The 7,500-nt window shown below is 35.1% G+C and overlaps 1 non-coding gene across 1 annotated transcript; it reads left to right on the forward strand.

Moving 5' to 3' along the window:
- The first annotated feature begins 6,935 nt into the window (after positions 1 to 6,935).
- LOC136215914 (small nucleolar RNA R71) lies at positions 6,936 to 7,042 on the forward strand. Its single transcript, XR_010682916.1, has one exon. It is a non-coding gene; the product is annotated as a small nucleolar RNA R71 (small nucleolar RNA).
- Positions 7,043 to 7,500: the final 458 nt, after the last annotated feature.

Genomic DNA, 7,500 nt, shown 5'->3' on the forward strand with positions numbered 1-7,500 from the left:
ATGCATTTGTTTTGTGTTCGCTTAAGAGGTACCGACCATGCCATGGGTGGACGCAATCGTTACTTTAAACTTTAAACACGCTTAATTTTTCTAATTTAAACGTTCCTTTCATACCTCGATTGTGATAAGGGTGGTCGCAACCGTGGCCAAAAGTACGCTTTACTTATTAATTTCTTCCCTTTCATACCTCGATTGTGATAAGGTTGGTCTCAATCGTGGCCAAAAGTTAAGAATACGATTTATTGATTATAACTTGGGAAAAAGAAAATTAGCACATTCATCCTATATTGACTTAAAATTCAACATGTATTATGGCTATAGTTTCCTTAAAAACTTCAATTGGTGTTAATGTAAGACAAAATCAAAACCGAGCTAAAAAATTTGTTAGTTCAAATTTAATGCCTATAAACCTAATTGAAAATTTAAAATAAGATTTATTGTATCATGAATTTCATGATATGAAATAGAGATTAAAAATAAAGAATTTTTACTTAAATACATTCACTCGAGACAATTTTACTTAAAATCATGTCAAAGATTTGTGAAAAATATATTTTGAAAAATATTACCCGTATAGAAATATTTATTTCTATCGATAATGATAACCTAAAAATAATCATAAAAATTTTAACTTATGATATTTATAAATGTAAAAATGATATTTCATAAAAAAAAATGTTAAGTTTTTTCATTTGTTGCAATATATTTAAAAGTGTTGCAATATATGTTGCATTTGTATTTTGAAAAACAAGCGATGCATACATTCATTCATTCATTTGCATACATTCATTCATTCGTTTGCATAAAATGATATATGTATATATCTCCTCCCACACTTAAATTGGACCATGTCCTCATGGGGGCAAAAATGGAGATAAAACACTAAAGATAAAACAAACGGAAATAAACGAAAGATATAGCAAAAACATTCATCATAAAATTAATTAAAACTTAAATTGTACGAAACATAAGAAAGAGAAAAATGTACGAAACTGAAATTGAAATAAGATAAGATAAAAATAAAAGATAAAACCTAAGCATGTGGCGGGGAATCCGGAGGTGTTGGTGAAGTTTCCACATTTCGGCGTCGGAAAAATGAAAGCATCCGATGCCGAGTTGAACGATGCGCACGCCTCAAAGTATTGAGGTTGTCATTCATCACCATATTGTTCTCCACCAAATCATCAATTCGCAAATTCATTTGTCGATTATTTGTGTTGATTTGGTTCAAAATCCGCCTTAAATCTACCGGATCATTATCTTGTGTTGCTTGGGCTTGTGGTGCAGCGTCTCCACCTTCCTCCGCTCCTTCTTCATCGGTACCTACATTATGAGAACTAGAAGCACCTCCACCCATAGTGCCACGAAGATGTGCAATACGGGTAGCATACGAAATAAAAACAGGAGGAGCCGCAGAAACCAATAAATGAGCCCGCTCAAGAGCCGCAATGTCCAAAACTGGAACATATCCATGGTAGGCGGACATATCAAAATTAGTCAATTCATCCCGTGCTCCCAAAACAATAGCGGTGATCAAATTACCGAGAGGGACTTGAGTGGTATGAGCCCTCGAAGCACGATACAAATTATCAAAAAGCATTCCAATGCTATCCACCTGCAAACCCTTGAACAAACAATCCCAGACAAACAAATCCCGGACTTGAATCTTGGAACTCTCAACACGACCAAAAAGTGAAAAACTCAAATACTTGTGAAAGAAGAACACACAATTATCCTTAATTAACTTTTCTTAGAATCAAAAGAAGTTTGGTCAGACAGAGTTTGCCAAAAAGAGTTATTATCAAAATCCCGAGGCTTATCATAAAAGTCACTAGTAGGGAAACCAAACATATTACCCATAGCCTCATAATCAACTGTATAGGTAATACCCTTATTCCGAAAAGAAATTTCTGTCCTCTTTTTGTTCATCGTCAAAGTAACCAAAAACTCAACCACATACTCTTGAATTTGTGGAAAACGCATAGAAGCAAAAGTTTCCCATCCCAAAGTTTCAATAAAAGCAGTAATTTGTGTAGTGAAGTTCAACTTCCTTACCGAATCAAAGTCAAGAAACTGCATATCCACGAACTTGCGATTGGCGTGTGAAAAGTGCTTGAAACGTCCAACTTCTTCTTCAGAATGAATGTCGAAATAAGCCCCGCAACTAACCCTAAGGTGATTAGCCTCAGTGACAGCAGGCTTGTGTCCAACACGCTTTGCTCTAGGCATGGTTATGGTGTTTATGTGTTATGAATGTTAGGGTTTTAGAGAAAAAGATGAAAAGAGAGAAAAGCTTAAGGTTGAAGATGAAGTAGAATGGTTGTGAATTCTTGGAATTGAAAGGTGTAGGTGATTGAAAAGGGTAATGATGAAATTGGGAAAAGGAAAAGTAAGGTATTGGGAAGGGGTAAGAGTAGGGGATTGGTTAAATTTGGAGGTGATGTAAGGTTTGTGTAAGTAATAGGTATATATAGGGTTTGAATAACAAGGTAAATAGTTAGAGTAGGAATAGGAATTGGAATAGGTAGAGTTGAAATAGGAAGAGTAATTAATATAGTTAGAGGTTGAATAGGAAAAGGTGTAAATAGAGGATGAATAGGAAGAAGAATAGGTATAGGTTAAATAGAAAAGGAAAAGGTATAGGAAGAATGGAAAAATAGGTCGAAAACTGGACCTGGAGTGCCTGAATTATGCGTGTCGCGGTCGTGGATGTATATCCGCGGTCGCGGATCGCGTTTTTCAACCAACATATCCTCTGAAATTTGAGAAGAAAAATCTAAAGTTACCGAGAATCCAACATTCGCGGCCGCGAATCGCGCTGGGCAGCGAATCTCGTGTCTGAAATTTTCTGGATTTTTTCTGATGTTACCGTGGAAGCGCATCCGCGGTCGCGGATCACCTCGTGGCTACCCAAATTCAGCTTATTTACTTCATTTCGTGCATTTTCTTGATAAATTATATCCTGAACTTCTTGAAAAATGAAATCTGTACTTAAAACATAAATGAAAATCATTAAATGATAAGGAAAACCAAAGGTTTATCCTTATTAATGAAAAAAAAAATGAAAATACTTTAATTAATGAATGTTAAAATTAGAAATATGAAAGGGTTGGAACTAAAATTAATTGAAACATTTATGTGCATTCATTAAGTTAAGTTAAATGAATCTTATGTTAGGAACTTGAAATTTAATTATTAATCAATTAATTAGTTAATGAAATGATTAAGTTTGCATTTAATTGATTCATTGGTCTAAATTTATGAAATTAAAATGTAACCATATAATCAAAAACAAAGTATAATGCAAAAGAGAAATTTTTATTTATTAACAGTTATTTACAAACAAACAAAACACAAGCTATGCTAAAAATTCGTCCCCTTCAATCGGGATTTTCTTAGCCCTATATCGTTCTATTTTCAACTGCACGAAGGCTTGTCGTTCGGGTGCAGAAAGAAAATTTGGTCCTGATCGAAAAACTCGCTTCACTAGACCTTCAAATTCTAAAAATTCATAGTCTAGCATCGGGAAAGATTCAGCATCACTCCAAGGAACAGAAATACTTCCCTTGGTCCCTAGAATTATTCCACATATAATATTCCCGAACCCAACCTTCTTAGCCTTGGATCTAGATGCGGCAACAAGACCCTCCATCAGAATTTTTGAAGAATCAACCACGTTGCCTTGAAATATATCGCCAAGGACATAAAGATCAGATTCTTGGATGACACTACTGAATGTGCGACCGAACAGGCTGTGACTCAGAAACTTATGCAAATATAGTATAGAGTTGGAATAGAAAGACTTATTATAGGCAAGTTTTGGGTGGAAAGGCCAGATACCGGTGAGCATTCGCCAAATATCAGTGGACGTCATATCTCTTCCATGATGGCGTTTGGTAGCATCCTTCAAAGGAAAACCAAACCAAGCATGCAATTCGGGATATCCAAAAGTGAAATTTTTTCCATCCCGACGAAAACTGAGACGCACACGACGCTTGTTAACAAAACGCACAGTGCAGAAAAACTCTAACACCCAGTCTCTAATTATAGGAAACTTCATATCGACAAATCTGGTCCATCCTAGTCGCTCCATGTAACGACTCATATCTTCCTTAATTCCCAACTGATCGCTAAGAAAGTCATCCATGTATAGCATTCCGACAAAGAATGTGTATCGTAGCCTCAAGAAGCGCCTTCCCTCTTCATGATTGAAGATAGGAAAGTTACATCCATAACGCTCTGATATATCCACATGTTTATTGCGTGAAGCAATAACTTTCTTAGATGAAGTGTTTGAGGAAGCCATGATTTTTGGAAAGAGTAAGGAAGAAAAGTTCTGAACTTAGTGTTTGGATTTTATGAATGGTAAGAAAATCAGAGATAGTTCTGATAGAGATGAAAAAGAAAGTGACAGAAAACTGGACCTCTAGTACCTATATATAAGATCCTAGGACGAAAAGAGGTGTTGTTTCGAAGTGAAAAGGCATGAAACAAACCGTTTAGAAATGAGAAAAACTTAGTGTTTCATTCTGAATAGTTACAACTGCTGAGAAAAGGTTCAATCTGGGCAAAATTTCCCCCATGTCGCGACCGAGGATGCTGACCCGCGGTCGCGACACGCTGATTTTCCTGCGAAAATCAATTGTCAAAACTCTAAACTCCTGATCCTCTACCGAGAATCCTCATCCTCGGTAAGTTCAGAAATTTTTCCCTTCAATTTTCAATCAGAATTCTCAACTGAGAATCTGAAATCCTCTACAAGTCCAGAAATTTTCCTGACTTCTAGCCATGCCTAAATTCTCAACTGAGAATTTGAAATTCTCTATAAGTCCAGAAATATTTCTACCTTATTAAGAATTTCATATATGTGAATTCTCAACTGAGAATCTGAAATTCTCAACTGAGAATCACTGAATTTTCTAATTTTTATGAAATTCCTAAAAATTAATCATGACTCGAATATATATTTCTATATCTAAAATTCTAAAATGATATAATCTAAAACAAAATAAAAATAAAAATAAAAATAAAAATAATAAAAGAAAAATGAAATGATTTAAATGTCAGGAAATCTTGTTACGAAACTAGGTCCTATTTCGGAAATATTTTCGTAATAAATTTTGTTAAGTTCCCTACTAGCCCAATATTCTTTGTTGTACCTCAAATGGTTTGGTAATTCTTTAAGTTCTAATTTAGGTGGAATTATTACTGAAGGTGGAACTGGTCCATCTTCTCGAATCAAAGGCTCTGGGTCCTTATCTTCTAATTCTTCACCCATTATAGGTTCTATTATTTCTTCTCTTTGAACAATGTCATTAACACATTCTTCAATTAAATCAAGCTTCATACAAGCGAAATCCTCCATAGGATATTTCATCGCTTGATTCATATCGAACTCGATCTTATCGTCACCTATTCGTAAAACTACTTTTCCTTCCGACACATCAACTAGAGCACGTCCCGTGTTCATGAATGGTCTACCAAAGATTAGCGGACAATTAGCATCATAAGCAAAATCTAAGATAACAAAATCAGTAGGAAAAATAAATTTGTCAACTTTTACCAAAACGTCTTCAATTATACCATATGGTCTTTTAGTGGATTGATCCGCTAATTGCAAAACCATATTGGTACGCTTGATGTCTTCTTCTAAACCTAATTTTTCAAAAATAGACAATGGCATCAAGTTTATACTAGCTCCTAAATCACAAAGACAACTTGGGAATTCCATATTTCCCAATGTACACGGAATGGTAAAGCATCCGGGATCTTTGAGTTTAGTAGGTAATTTGCTTGATACTATCGAACTACATTCTTCAGAAAGAGAAATGGATGAAATTCCTTCCCAACTAATCTTTTTTGAAATTAAATCTTTCAAGAATTTTCCATAGTTAGGGATTTGCGTAATCGCATCCATGAATGTTAAATTTATATGTAAATTTTTAAGTTTGTCCAAAAATGATAACAGTTGTTTATCATGGTCCTTATTTCGGACCCTGTGTGGAAAAGGTGGCTTTGGTACAAAGGGTTTCGGATTAGAGTCAATTGGTGTATCTTTTTGTTTTAATGTATCTTCTTTGGATTTTGGTAAATCATTTCCAGGTAAAGTTGAATTTCCGGGCATTTCCGGACCTAAATAGTTTTTCCCCGAACGAAGAGTGATAGCCTTAACATGCTCTTTCGGATTTTCTTCCGTTTGGCTGGGAAGACTTCCCTCTTTGCGGGATGGAATTGATTTAGCAAGTTGTCCAATTTGAACCTCCAAATTATGGATGCTAGATGATTGGTTTTTGATAAGCTGATCGAATTTATTTTCGATCCGTTTAAAACCATCGTCTTGATTACTTACCTTTCCATTCATAGCATCTATAAATTTGTCGATTTTTGAAGATAAAGTGCTAATCGTATCTCTTGTTTGATTTTGATAATTGTTTATACGATATTGATTAGCATTTGCATTATTATTATTATTACCATCTTTCTAGTTAAAGTTAGGATGATTTCTCCATCTAGGATTATAAGTATTAGAATAAGGATTAGTAGTTTGGTTTTGTCCTTGGACAAAATTTACCTGTTCTATCTCATTCATACCTTCGTAGTCAATGTCTCTCTGGATCGGATCATTAGGATCGCATGGTGCCATAAATTTATCAATTTTGTGCGATAAGGCAGAAAATTGGGCTTATAACATTGCTACAGGATCAAGATTCATTATACCTTTAACCGATGATGTACATGAGGATGATGGTTTCGCCGTTGGTATATGTCCACGCTCTGCGGGCCACATACTGTTGTTGATTGCCATTTTCTCCAAAAGTTCTCTTGCTTGGGCTGACGTCTTCTTCATAAATAACCCTCCAGACATAGCATCTAATGAACCTCTAGTCGTAGGATTTAATCCATTATAGAATGTCTGCATTAAAAGTGCATCTGGCAATTGGTGGTGTGGGCATAAACGTTGAAGTTCTTTAAAACGTTCCCAAGCTTCATAAAGAGTTTCATTATCATTTTGTGTAAAAGATGTCAACTCTTTGATGACTCTTGCGGTTTTTGCTAAAGGAAAATATTTTTGTAAAAATGCTTGGGCTAATTGGTCCCAAGTTTCAAATGTTGCAGCAGGCATAGAAGTTAACCAAATTTTTGCCTTATCCTTCAAAGTGAAAGGAAAGAGGCGAAGTTTGATTGCTTCGGCTGTTACATCAGTAATTTTAAAAGTGTCACAAATTTCTAAGAAATTTGTCAAATGTGCATTAGGGTTTTCGTTAGGCAATCCGTAAAACGTTACGTTGTTTTGCAACATATTAAGCAAAGCAGGCTTAATTTCAAATTGATTTGCGTTTATACGGGGTCTAACTACACTATTAGTTACACCGGCCATTCCTGGCCTAGCGTAATCCATAAGTGTCGGTGGATCGGCCATAATTTCTGGCTGGTCTACTTTTGTTTTTAAGGGTGTTTTGTCTTTTTTTTTGTTTTTCTTGTTTTTCTTAAGTGTTCTTT

The sequence above is a fragment of the Euphorbia lathyris genome, chromosome 1 (assembly GCF_963576675.1).
Source record: "Euphorbia lathyris chromosome 1, ddEupLath1.1, whole genome shotgun sequence".
In the NCBI taxonomy this organism is placed as follows: Eukaryota; Viridiplantae; Streptophyta; class Magnoliopsida; order Malpighiales; family Euphorbiaceae; genus Euphorbia; species Euphorbia lathyris.